At 38.6% G+C, this 6,059-nt stretch overlaps 1 long non-coding RNA gene across 1 annotated transcript; it reads left to right on the top strand.

Moving 5' to 3' along the window:
* Positions 1 to 313: 313 nt before the first annotated feature.
* On the top strand, positions 314 to 2,887 carry LOC104507618. Its single transcript, XR_727870.1, has 3 exons — positions 314 to 470; positions 2,251 to 2,378; positions 2,787 to 2,887. It is a non-coding gene; the product is annotated as an uncharacterized LOC104507618 (long non-coding RNA).
* The last annotated feature ends 3,172 nt before the right edge of the window (positions 2,888 to 6,059 follow it).

Below are 6,059 nucleotides of genomic sequence, written 5' to 3'. Positions count from 1 at the left end.
CATGTAAAAAATGCCTTCATTCTTCTAATATAGCCACTTATGCAGGATGTCCTCACCCTCCCTGTTTCCACAACAGGTAGTTTACTTGCTTTATTGCGGTTGGCTTTTGTGAGAGAACACCATGACCCATTCTGCTTCTTGACTTTAAAAGTTGTATTTTACTTTGGACAGCAAAAGGCTTTCACATCAGACCACCAGGAAGATCGGGTTTCTCTGTGCTGATGTGCCAGGAATCCTATGGTTGCAATGCTTTTTTGTTGTTAGGTTTATTTAAATCAGTAGATTTGGCTAATCTTACAGTTCTTTCTTTTCTTGCAGCCGATTCATTTTGCACATTCCTAGTGAAGAGAGAGATAATGCCATCAGAGTGTGCTTTCAGATCGAACTTGCCCATTGGTTTTACTTGGATTTCTACATGCAGAACACACCAGGATTACCTCAGTGTGGGATAAGAGACTTTGCTAAAGCTGATATCCTTTTTGTTACTGTGGCGGTTTTCTCTCTCAGTGGATAAAGTGCAAACTAAATATTGGTAATGAAATTTTGTATTTGCAGCAGGAAAATGTCAGTTCATGTTAGTCGTTAATAGTTTTGCTAGGTATGTGATTTTTCTCTTCATTGCTTTCGTAATTTTGTGGCATCCACAACACAGATGTTCTCAGACTGCTTAAGAACTATGGAAAGCAGATAATTTCTGATCTTTGCAGTGGATAAAGTGCAAACTAAATATTGGTAATGAAATTTTGTATTTGCAGCAGGAAAATGTCAGTTCATGTTAGTCGTTAATAGTTTTGCTAGGTATGTGATTTTTCTCTTCATTGCTTTCGTAATTTTGTGGCATCCACAACACAGATGTTCTCAGACTGCTTAAGAACTATGGAAAGCAGATAATTTCTGATCTTTGTGGATTTTTTTTTTTGCAGGATCTGTGGGTTTCAGAGATGAGCTTCTGGAGCTCTTCGTGGTGTTTTGCCTCCTTAACTTCTTAATTAAATCCCGTTCCAAGTAAGCAGTGACATAAGTGTTAATGTCGTTGAAGGTGGTGTATGTGTCCCCATGGGCAGAGGTTTGTATCTGTTGGAAGTACTGACAGTTACTCCTAGAAACAGTTCTGTTGCTAGGGCAGAGGATGCATCTTTACTGAATCCGTATGGTTGCCCTCAGCTTTTTTGATTGCTTATGAGGGCTGCTGGAATGTACACTGCCTAGTCCTTGCTGGAGAGAAAATTGTGACTTTCATCCAGCAAGTGTTTCAGTTTTAATCTTTTCCCATATATTCTTGAGGTGGGATTAGAGTATTGCTTCAAGCTTTCATGATAATGTTATCTGGGGTTTCACTATGCAACCTACTTCTCTCTTAGTTTGATAAGAGAGATCTACTCTTGAACTCTGCAGCTTTTATTGTAATAACTGTAAAAATACGATCGTTTTCTTCTGCTTGATATTATAGTTATTTTTTATTTATTTTAGGCATGTTTTTAATTATGAATGTATTTTGAAACCAACAGATTTCTTCTAATGATTGTAGGCAGTGCAGGAAAAATACAACAGGATAGATGTTTTGTTCATTACATCTGTCTCTCTCCAGCTAGTATCTGCCAGAAGTGTTAGTTCTGCTGCAGTGCCATATTTTTAAGTACTCTGCTATGGTAATATATTTTTTTATGTAGTACATTATATTATTTTATTAAGGACTTGTATATTTGCTTTCAAAGTTTTAGAGTTATGAAGGTTGTTTGTCTTTTTCTGCATGGTGGGTTTTGGGAAAGTGTATTAGAATTTAGATCCCTGTAATTTGATGCCATTAAAAATAATTTTTTTTTTTCATAGTACCTAATACAGATTCCCATATGATTGTGGGAAAAATTTATCTCCACTTACTTAAAGCAGGAGAGATGAAACTGTACTTTTGTCTATCTTGCTCACTTCAAAATAAAGTGTGTTTAAGGATCATCCATATTCAAAATAATTATGTGGATACTTTTCCTTCAAAGTTAGGGGGGACCTTCCTTCAAACAAGCATCTTACACCATCTTTTTTCTTGTCCTTTTTCAATTGTCTTGTATTAGAATTTCCAAATTACTTGGTGCTTTACAACCTTTAGAGTTTGTTAAGGGACCATTCATAATATTTTTTACTTCCAAGAGAATTTACCTTGAAAGCAGTTATGGGATGGAGCGTGGTTACCTTTTGTGTGTGTGTATTTTGAAGCTGGATGTTTGAGCTTATCTTCCTTAACATGCGCTGTACTCTTCAATCACTGCCCTTTTTTACTGCCTCAAGGAGAAGATGTACAAAAGGTTTTAGATGAGTGGAAAGAATACAAAATGGGAGTGCCAACGTATGGTGCAATTATTCTCGATGAGACACTTGAAAATGTAAGTATGGAAATCGCTGTGATGGGTGGAAGGGAAGGATGGCGTATGCGGGCAGAAGTAACCTTTTTGTTGTTTGCGCCCTTCGTCTGACGGAAGAAGAGATTCTTCAGATTCACAAGGGCCTGACAGTTACTTGATACTGTTGAGTATGTACAGAAAAACGGTCTGGAGAACTGTAGACAGGAGACACACTTCTGCTTGCTTTCCTCCTCAGCTGTTTTTTTTTTTACTGTGTTGCATGGTCCCGTAAGAAGTTCTGCAGTTCACGCTAGAACACCGAAAACCTAATGGGTTCCTTCCTACAAGCTGAAGTATGTTTTTGGAAAACTGGGGGATGGGGAGGGGAGGACATTTGACTGAAATTGGTCAGAATAATAGGTGTCTGACAGCGGCACTTGTATTTTGCAGGTTCTTTTGGTTCAGGGCTATTTAGCGAAGTCTGGTTGGGGATTTCCGAAAGGGAAAGTAAATAAAGAAGAGGCTCCTCATGACTGTGCTGCTAGAGAGGTAAGTTATGTGTGATTCCCTTAAATTTAAGCTAAAGAAATGAAATTTTGCTGAGAGCAGGATATATGCATTAGATGAAAAGATATTTTACTTGTGTATCTCTTTATTGCAGTCAGGTAAATAAACAGCCTGTTCTTGCAGGAGTCTTCTGCTGTAGCATTTAGTGCTTTCCTGGTTGCTGGGGTGTGGTTGTATAATTTAAGATCACTGAGTGATGTTTTTAATTGCTTTGCACCAAATTGCCAAGTTAAGTGAGTACTAAAGTTCTCTGAATTAGCAGTTTACTTTCAAGCATTACTTTTTGGTGCTTGGGAAATCTTATGTATGTTGTGGGTTTTGGAGTGTTAATTTCGGGGGCCACCCTAACTGTGAAAAGGTAGAAGAATGGGAATTTGGCTTATGTACACTGGGCTGTGTGAAGAGGCTGAGGACCTGAGTTGGAGGTTGTAGAAGATTATGTAAAAATTATTAAGAACTTTGATTTCTGTTTTTTCAGTGAGGCAGGAGCGAGGATCAAGGTATATGGAAATAAGATCTGAAAAATATTATAACCTGTGGGGCTTACTGTTGCTGGAGACCTAGCTGCATAGTGAAGCTGCGTATCAAAAATAGCTTGTGAGAGGATATTACTGGTATAATAAACACGGTGTTCGTGTAACATAATACAGCCAGAACTTTTGAGAGGAAAAAATTAAGATGCAGGAAAGCAATAACTTTAGTTTTCTTCATAGTTGGGCTGAATCAGTGTCTGAGAAATCTTTTTTTTTTTTTTTTTAAGTATGCCTGAAAGATGCATGAATGAAAAACCTCTGAATTTCTGATTCCCTGATGGTGCTTTCTGTACCTCATGTATTTAATATGGACTTGGAAAAGCAGAATAAGGTGTTAGGTTGCAACATTGCACTGTTATGCGCTGAACACAAATGAAATACTCTCATGTTATCAGTTAGTGATCTCTGGGTGTAGAACGTTAATTATGTAATAACAAATGACTTACCAGAGTGAAACACCTGAGCTGCAGGTGCAGTGGACTGTCATTGCAGAACTTGAGGACCAAGGAAGGATGAACAGGGACCTAATAAGGTTGACTCGGTCATTTAATGCATCTCTCTTTCCCCCTAGCTTGTTCAGTTCAATGTTTCCAAGTCAGGTGCTCTTAGGATTGGTCTAAGGCACCGAACTGAAGGGAGAGGAGACCATAAAAATACATGGACGACAGTGGTGTGGACAGGACAAACTAGGTGTAACTGCTTCAGGAAGGAATGGCGTGAAGTGTGACTTCCTCTTTATTGCAAGTTGTGCTAGCAAAAGTATTAGAGTGGGCACAGTTATGCTGGGAAAAAATATTTTTTGATGGTGTTTTTAGTTTGGAGAATTGATTTAGATTACACGAGTGAATGATCCTGTTGCTGTGATCATCATCTTCCATCAACGTAGATTGTCGCTGTGGATAAACTGGCAAATTCTTCAAGGCCAGGAATTAGGATGTCTGTAATATCTGTGTATGAAACTCTTACTGGAATCAGCACAGGCCTAAAACCATAAATTGCACCTGTATAAGGCCCTGTTGGAAAAGTCTTCACTGGGCAGTGCCTGCACAGTTCAGTAGTATTTCAGAAGTCGATGGGGGCAAAACCATACTAGATGATTCTTTTGGTAAAAAGAGTTTCTACAATGAATTCACTTAAATCGTCTGGAAAGATCTTTTAGGAAGGGAAAACATTGGGGTTTTTACATACACCAGTAAGCGTGGAGGAAAAGCTAATCTCTTAACTGAGACAGTGTGTGGTGGGGTGTTTGTGGGGTTTTTTGTGTGTGTGTTCCCCCCAGCTTTGCTGTTCTTAATGCAGTCAGATGAGAAGGTGGCTTGCTTTTTATTTTGAGATAAGAGGGGTTGTGTGTGCTAATTTGAACACTAACTGGTCAATTATTTGCTTTGTATTCAACACTTCCGGGATTTTTTTTCATACTTGTGCTTAGTTTCCTCCGCATTTACAAAAATGGGACTTATCACCATTTTGCTGACACCAATATATACACTGGTATGTTGCATAACATATTTTGAATATTCCCAACTATTGTTGTTTTATGTGCAGTTATTTGGTTCTGTTTTCTTTAAACCTACCCGCAGGAGGTGGGTGTTGAGAAGAAGTGTTACTGAAGAGCCTGTCCCTCTTCTTAATTCTGGTCTTCAAAAAATCTACCTGGGAACTTTTGCCTTTGGTTATTGTCAGTGGGGCTTACTAGCCCTGCAGTTAATACCCAGCTCTATGGGTGACTGTTCACATGCATCTTCTGCTGTCTGGGCAGAAATATTTTAGACAGCAGTATCAATCCTTCATGTCTTCTGGGTACTCGTATTTCCTGTGGAGATTTTGAGGACTAGGAATTCTCTAAAAATTGGTATTTACTTGGCAGGCTTAGAGGCTTGGTCTGATTTAAGCTATTAGGTGTGTCTGACATGAATCTTTTTACAAGGAAAACTTTGTATATTTGAGAATGTTGTCAAAAGTAGATTTTTCAAAGTATGGCTTTGAGCACCCTGGCCTAGTGGAAGGTGTCCCTGCCTGTGGCAGGGGGTTTGGACTGGATGGTCTTTGAAGGTTTCTTCCATCCCAAACCATTCTGTGATTCTATGATACTTCACTGTAAAACCATAACATACAGGGGGAAAAAAAAAAAGTTCTTTTACAATATCATTGTCTTGCCAGTAATCTCCAACAGACACAACAGTCCCTTTTTTTTTTTTTTCTGTAGAGTAGCTGACAATGCAGTTTTTAAGTTTGTTGCTATGAATGTGCAGTGTGAGTGTTGTAGTAAAAGTTTTGCTACCCTATTGCTGGGTCTTGTTACGACCATTAACATTATTACATGTGTTGGAGGTAGAAGGTTCATCAAGTAGCAAGATTGTTGAAAGAGAAGAAAAACAGGGGTGCAGGTAAACTTTGCTAGAATTTGAAGATGTTGTCACTCCCCACATGGTAGTTTTGTCTGTGACCAAGACTTCCATGCATCCAACACCATGGAGGAGCAGCTAGAGACTCTCCATCCATATTAATAAATCGCTGCATGAAGGTGTAGCTGAGTTGTTTGACCTTTCATTACAGGTGTTTCAGTTTTAGAGGAATGTAAAGCACATGGGATCTTAGTAGAATCACAGAATTATAGAATCAT

This window comes from Eurypyga helias, unplaced genomic scaffold, assembly GCF_000690775.1.
Source record: "Eurypyga helias isolate BGI_N326 unplaced genomic scaffold, ASM69077v1 scaffold17623, whole genome shotgun sequence".
In the NCBI taxonomy this organism is placed as follows: domain Eukaryota; kingdom Metazoa; phylum Chordata; class Aves; order Eurypygiformes; family Eurypygidae; genus Eurypyga; species Eurypyga helias.
Note: the sequence above shows the minus strand (reverse complement) of the source record. Positions and strands in the feature narration are given on the sequence as shown.